The sequence below is a fragment of the Rattus norvegicus genome, chromosome 2 (genome assembly GCF_036323735.1).
Source record: "Rattus norvegicus strain BN/NHsdMcwi chromosome 2, GRCr8, whole genome shotgun sequence".
Taxonomy (NCBI): Eukaryota; Metazoa; Chordata; class Mammalia; order Rodentia; family Muridae; genus Rattus; species Rattus norvegicus.
Genome location: NC_086020.1, coordinates 230,388,942 through 230,394,930, shown reverse-complemented (window position 1 = coordinate 230,394,930; position 5,989 = coordinate 230,388,942). Strand labels below are relative to the sequence as shown.

The window sequence follows — 5,989 nt, the reverse complement described above, 5'->3', positions numbered from 1 at the left end:
AGTAGAGCAAGCCAGTGAGGAGAAGCTCTGTGGGTGATCCCCATGAAAGGACTTGAGCCAACTCACCCTTTTTGTTTTCTGTGGCGATACCAAAATCTAGTGTCAAGTATCACAGCTTAGTATTAGTGGTTGTTTTGGGGAGTGTTGGAAGAGGATATATGCTAGAGAGCTGGGGAGGGGGGGTGATGCTCATCATGAGCAGGCCTTAGACCCTGCACTGACACTCCAAACCTCAATATCTTCATTCCCATTTTGCAACAAACTTTCAGGATCAAATAATGAAGCATTTTCATTGGCTCCTTTACTTAGAACTCCTGAAGATCCCTTTCAAGCACATGTTCCACAGGTAGCACGTCCTTCTAGAACTAGAGTTAACAACTGAGAGATTTCAAACCTCTCCTCTTGAACCTCTACCAGTTAGGTCTTTGATAATGAGAAATGGAAGTAAGGAAGGCAAAGTCAATTTTAAAAGCATCCGATAGTCTCTGGCTTTGTTCCCAGATCTTACATAGCTGAGATTGGGTGTAGGGGCCGTTAAATTGTGGGATTAAAACCTTAAATGTCATCTAGGAAGAAGGATCAGTCATCAAAATGCTTGTGGCATAAACAATGAAGGTTGAAATTCAATCCCCAAAACCTGAACAATAAAACCAGATTGGATGGCATACACATGTAATCCCAGAACTGGAGAGGCAGAGGTAAGAGGATGCAAGTCAGACAATTCAGTGAGTGAGAAAATAAGGTAGGGAAAAACTGACGAGGTCACCTGACTTTGACCTCTGACCTTCACAAACGTGATACCTGGGTACATACATATGCACACACATGTATCAGTCTGTGCATGCCCATGGACTCATACATTCACTTAGACAAACACACACACACACACACACACACACACACACACAACCAAATAAATTCCTGAATTGAATATAAAAGTGATAAAGTACATTTCTTTGCTAAGAAATAAAGATGTTAAAATATGAGAGGTTTTGAATTGAAATACAAGTTAGAAATCAAAACAAGATATATCAAATTTCATCATTAGATTGGTTAGAATTCACAACAGTAAAAGTTAAAAATGACAATTTTTCTGGTAGTGGATTCATGTTGAAAGCAGACAGAAACATACATCGTGTGTTGATCATAAGCTAAGTAATTTCTCCAAACTCTCTAGGCTCAGTGAGCCTCTGTTACTGATGAGGACCCACTCATTTCAGAGCTTTGATTCTGGGCCTGGGTGGTGGCTGAGCTGGTCAGCCCATCGGCTCATCCTTATCCACACCACGAGGGTGAGCTCTCCAGCTCTCCTCCTGCTAGGACACTCAGTCCATCATCAGCATGAGGCAAGGTCAGCTCTCCTGCTCTCAAGCCCTTGGGGGCAGCTTACCCACACCCACACCTCCAGAGCCAGGTCCACTGTACTGCTAAATCAAGGTGCCACTCTTCCATGTGCTACAGTCAGCAAGAGGCTGGGCCAGCTTTCTCAAGTTCTCAGGCAGCGAGGGACCAGAGGAACCAGAGAGAGCAGAGGGCAGAGGGCAGAGGGCAGAGGGCAGAGGGCCTCTCTCCTCCATCCTCCAGGCTACCTTATGACAGAAGGTAAGGGATGGCTGACCCACTCCCCCAACCACCAAGGTCAGCTCTTCTGTGCAGCTCAGATGAGGTACAGAGCCCGATCTCCCATTCTCATGATACCGGAGATCAGCAATTCTAAGAGACCCAGGTAGTGAGGGGAAAGGCGGGAGGCCTCCCCCCAAGCTCCCTCACAGCAGAGGAGTGGCAGGGCCAGCTCTCCTATGCTTTCATCCTCAGGGCTGGCTCACCCATACCCCTGCCACTATGGCCATCTCCACTGTGTTACCTGGCCAAGGCTCAGAGACTACTCTCCTGTGCACTACCACCACCGAGAGACGGGGTCAGCCCTTCAGAATGCCACATCCAGTGAGGTGTACGGCCAGTTATACACCCTGGATATTCATGTGGCTCCCAGCAGCTTTCCCAACTAGGGACATACCCAAGATCTTTGGTCTCTAGTGGAATTGGAACCATGGACATTGACAATGACTCAAACGTGGCTCTCAGCAGCAGCTCAGGCTGGGACCTCACCATGACCCCAGATGATGGGGCCGGCCACTCACAACAGGCAACTTCTCTCCACCCTCAAGTCACCAGTTTCATCTCTCCTCCCAGTGCTCAAGCTGCTCCACCTCTCTCTCTCTCTCTCTCTCTCTCTCTCTCTCTCTCTCTCTCCCCCCTCCCTTCCCCCCCCTCTCCCATCTGACTACCACATATTTACACATTGTAGTGTCTGCCACCCCAGGCTGACCACCTGGTGGCAGGCTCCTGGGTGACATCTTCCATTGCCGCCCGCCTGTGCCATGTGCTGGAGGCAGGTCCGTGGGTAGCCTGGAGATCTTCAGGTCTCTGTTTTCCTCCTCCTACGCTGGGCAGCCTGGATTTGATTTGATTTCTATTAGTCCTAGAAATAAAACAGCTTTGGCCACCAAGGTAGGCATCAAGCTAGGATGAACAAAGGACTGTTGTCTGCCTTGCCCCTTACTGATACAAGAACAGCACCACCACCAACAAGGTGTCTCTGCCCAATGCCAGGAAGTGTGTTACCAACTTTCAGAGCCTTCTCAGCAGTGTCTTTCTCAGTGGACCATCTCCAGTTACCCAACACTTTGATACTGCCTGGGCACCTTCCCTGTTTTCTCCACTGCCCCCTTTGTTTCTTAATATATAATGCCACTTGATGACTTGATAATATAGTTAGTACTAGTGCTGCTGTAGTGTGCTTGCAGGTGCTCACTCATCCCTGTGAAAGTCAGAGAACTTTCGGGAGTTGGTTCTTTCCTTCCACCCCATGAGTTCTGGGGGTCAAGGCTGTGAGTCCTGGGCAGCAAATACTTTCACTCCCTGAGCTAGCTCATCAGCCCATGAGGTGTTTCTATAACACAGTTCTCCCTTTCAAGTGAGTTCTAGGACAGCAAAAGTATCTATTTTGCCCGCAGATGTATTCCCAGTGTATAGCATAGTATCTGGCATATAGAAGGCCGTGGTGTTTTTTGCAGTAAATGTGCTTTTGTCTCCAAATGAAAAGCAGTCAGAGGAAGCTCAAGGCATTCATCAATGGCTTGTGACAGGAAAACCTGGTTAGTAGCAGAGAGCCTCTCTACTGTTTATACGAACATCAGTGTTATCTCTGCTTATTTTTAGAAGTGGCTGTTTTAGCACCAAACACTGTATCTTCATAAAGTCTCAAGCTGAAGGGCAAAGGGAGGAGGCGAATGTTCCTGTGTATATGCCTTCAGGGTACTAAATCTTTCCCAGACACCTTCAGTGGACTTCTAAGGTCCACTGACCAGAATGGTAGCATGCTGTCACTTCTAGATAAAATATAATTAACATATATAGTAATTAGGATGTATCCCAGGGGCTGGACAGGACTCCATTTAAACAAAATTAGAAATCCGTTAAAGAATTAGTGACCAGAAGGAATGCCAACTATACTTACCCGAGTGAAATATAGTTAACTATTTATTACAATATTATAATAAATAAATTTAGAAATAAAATATGTAATGCTACCTTTGACTAATCAGCATCATAGTTTTCTCTCAGTGCTGAATGAATAGACAAAATTCCAGGTGCTGGTAATTCAATGAAAGTTGCATATAGTACATGTAACAGAAGCTTAATTAAAATTGATTATAGAAATGTTACCTCCCTCACCATTAAAAAAGAATCGGCAAACTAGACCGTTGAGGATGGGATGGACAGAATGTCTCCAGGATGCCACCAGGGATTCATGCTTCAGTGTATTAAACTGCATACAATGTTTCTTCCTTTGTTCCACGAAATGGTTGTGTTACTCCCAGCAGGTCTGCCCCTCCGCGCAGGAAAAGAGAAAGAGAAAGGACTTCCATTCAATTCAGCTACATCTCCAAGCAGGCCTAGACAAGATTTCCTTCTTGTGTTGCTTTGTCCATGCCTCCTTGTCTAGGTATTCTATGTGAACACTGTGTGTGTGTGTGTGTGTGTGTGTGTGTGTGTGTGTGTGTGTGTGTGTGTGTGTGTGCGTGCAAGTATTGTGTGTAGGCAAGTATGTGTGTGTAGGCAAGTATTGTGTGTAGGCAAGTATGTGTGTGTAGGCAAGTATGTGTGTGTAGGCAAGTATGTGTGTGTAGGCAAGTATGTGTGTGTAGGCAAGTATGTGTGTGTAGGCAAGTGTGTGTGTGCAGGCAAGTATGTGTGTGTAGGCAAGTATGTGTGTGTAGGCAAGTATGTGTGTGTAGGCAAGTATGCATGCCACAACAATGTCAAGATCAGAAGACCACCTAGAGGGATTGATTGTCTCTCCCTATGCCACGTGGGTCCCAGGAATTGAACAGGGTCAATCCCTTAGCCTGCACCTGCTAAGTCACCTCACCTTCCCTGTTTTGGGGGTTTAGTTTGAACTATATAAACTTTTGGTTCTATTATCAAGAAATTCAGGAAAAAAAACATAGTATATAACTGGCAGGGTCTGGGCTTAAGCCTACCAAAGCGGTTAACATTCACTACGAAAGGCGATAACATTCCCTACCTTTGGATCCATCAACCAGATTGTGGTTGATTTCCGTGTGTCCTTTAACTTTTTCAACATGTGTTCTCTAACGTGAAATGAGCATAATAAAGCTGTTTCTATTTTTCAACAAGAAATAAAAATTTAAAGATTGGCCTTTATAGGTTTCACCAAAATATCTTTGACATTAAAATGTCAGTTTCAAATGATTCTGTCAAAATATCCTAACTGAACACAGGACATGGGGTATAAATTCTTTGAGCTTCCAGTGACTTAGATATACATTAAGGGCATTTTACTTAACTTTCAAGTTTACTCATAAGGAGATAAAACGCAAGCAACAAGATATACATGAAGTAGCACAACACTCACTAAACCCTGGGGATTTTCTTCTTGTTTGGGATATTTATTTTAATTTTTCTGCTTTTAGTTTGTCTCTTTGGCAGAGTCTCATGTAGCCAAGGCTATCCCTGAATGGTTAAGGATGACCATAAACTTCTGATCCTCCTGCCTCCACTTACTAAATGCTGGGATTACAGGTGTGCACTGCCATACCAAATTTACAGAGCACTTCTGACTGAACCCCAGGGGTTTGTTCATGCAAGCTAATCATTCAACCAAAGGAGCCACATCCCACCCTAACATTAGGTTCTGTTGTAGTACATAGACACACAGTTCAAGTGAGATAATCCTTTTAATTATCCCATGACCTATTGGCTTCATTGAGCTCTCTTCCACACCCTCTCATCTTTACTGAGCATTTACTATGTAATAGAAACCTAGAAAATGTTACCAATGAGATGTGTAATATTATCTATATTTTACAAATAATGAGAACACAGAACAAAAAAGGCTGAGGAAATGACTCAAGATTCATAGGATAGGTGATGCAGAGCTTAATTAATATCCAGGCAATTTGACCTACACTTCTCATCTTTAGCTAGTCCACAACTCAAATACAAAATTCCTCTATTTAGAAATTATAGAAACATCATAAATCAGGTTAAAAACCGATTTATATGCAAAACTTCTTTAACTATTTTAAGTTGCAAGTCTAGCAAAAAGTAATTGTAGAATTAGCCAAATGCCTTTTGAAACCCACCCAGGCATTCAAACATTATCTGAGCAGATTTTTCTAAATGACAGTGTCCTATACTAATTTCTAAAAGTTCTACTCTAAATTCTTCTCAGAGTACATTTGTTCATACTTTTTATAGGAATACACAAAACCATACACTCTCAAGTGAATTCGTGTACCGATTACAATTTTGCTAAGTCAGCCTAGAAAACTGACAACGTTATGGAAAAAAGTCTAACAGCTGTGCTGTGAAGATAGCTTTGTTGGTAAAATGCTTACTGCACATTATGAGATTCTGAAAGCAGAACACACCAGCGCCCATGTCAAATATCTAGACATGC

The 5,989-nt window shown here is 43.4% G+C and overlaps 1 non-coding gene across 1 annotated transcript; it reads right to left on the bottom strand.

The window, feature by feature from the left end:
* Positions 1–2,473: 2,473 nt before the first annotated feature.
* On the bottom strand, positions 2,474–2,618 carry LOC120101272 (small nucleolar RNA SNORA48). The gene has a single exon (XR_005501647.1). It is a non-coding gene; the product is annotated as a small nucleolar RNA SNORA48 (small nucleolar RNA).
* Between the last annotated feature and the right edge of the window lie 3,371 nt (positions 2,619–5,989).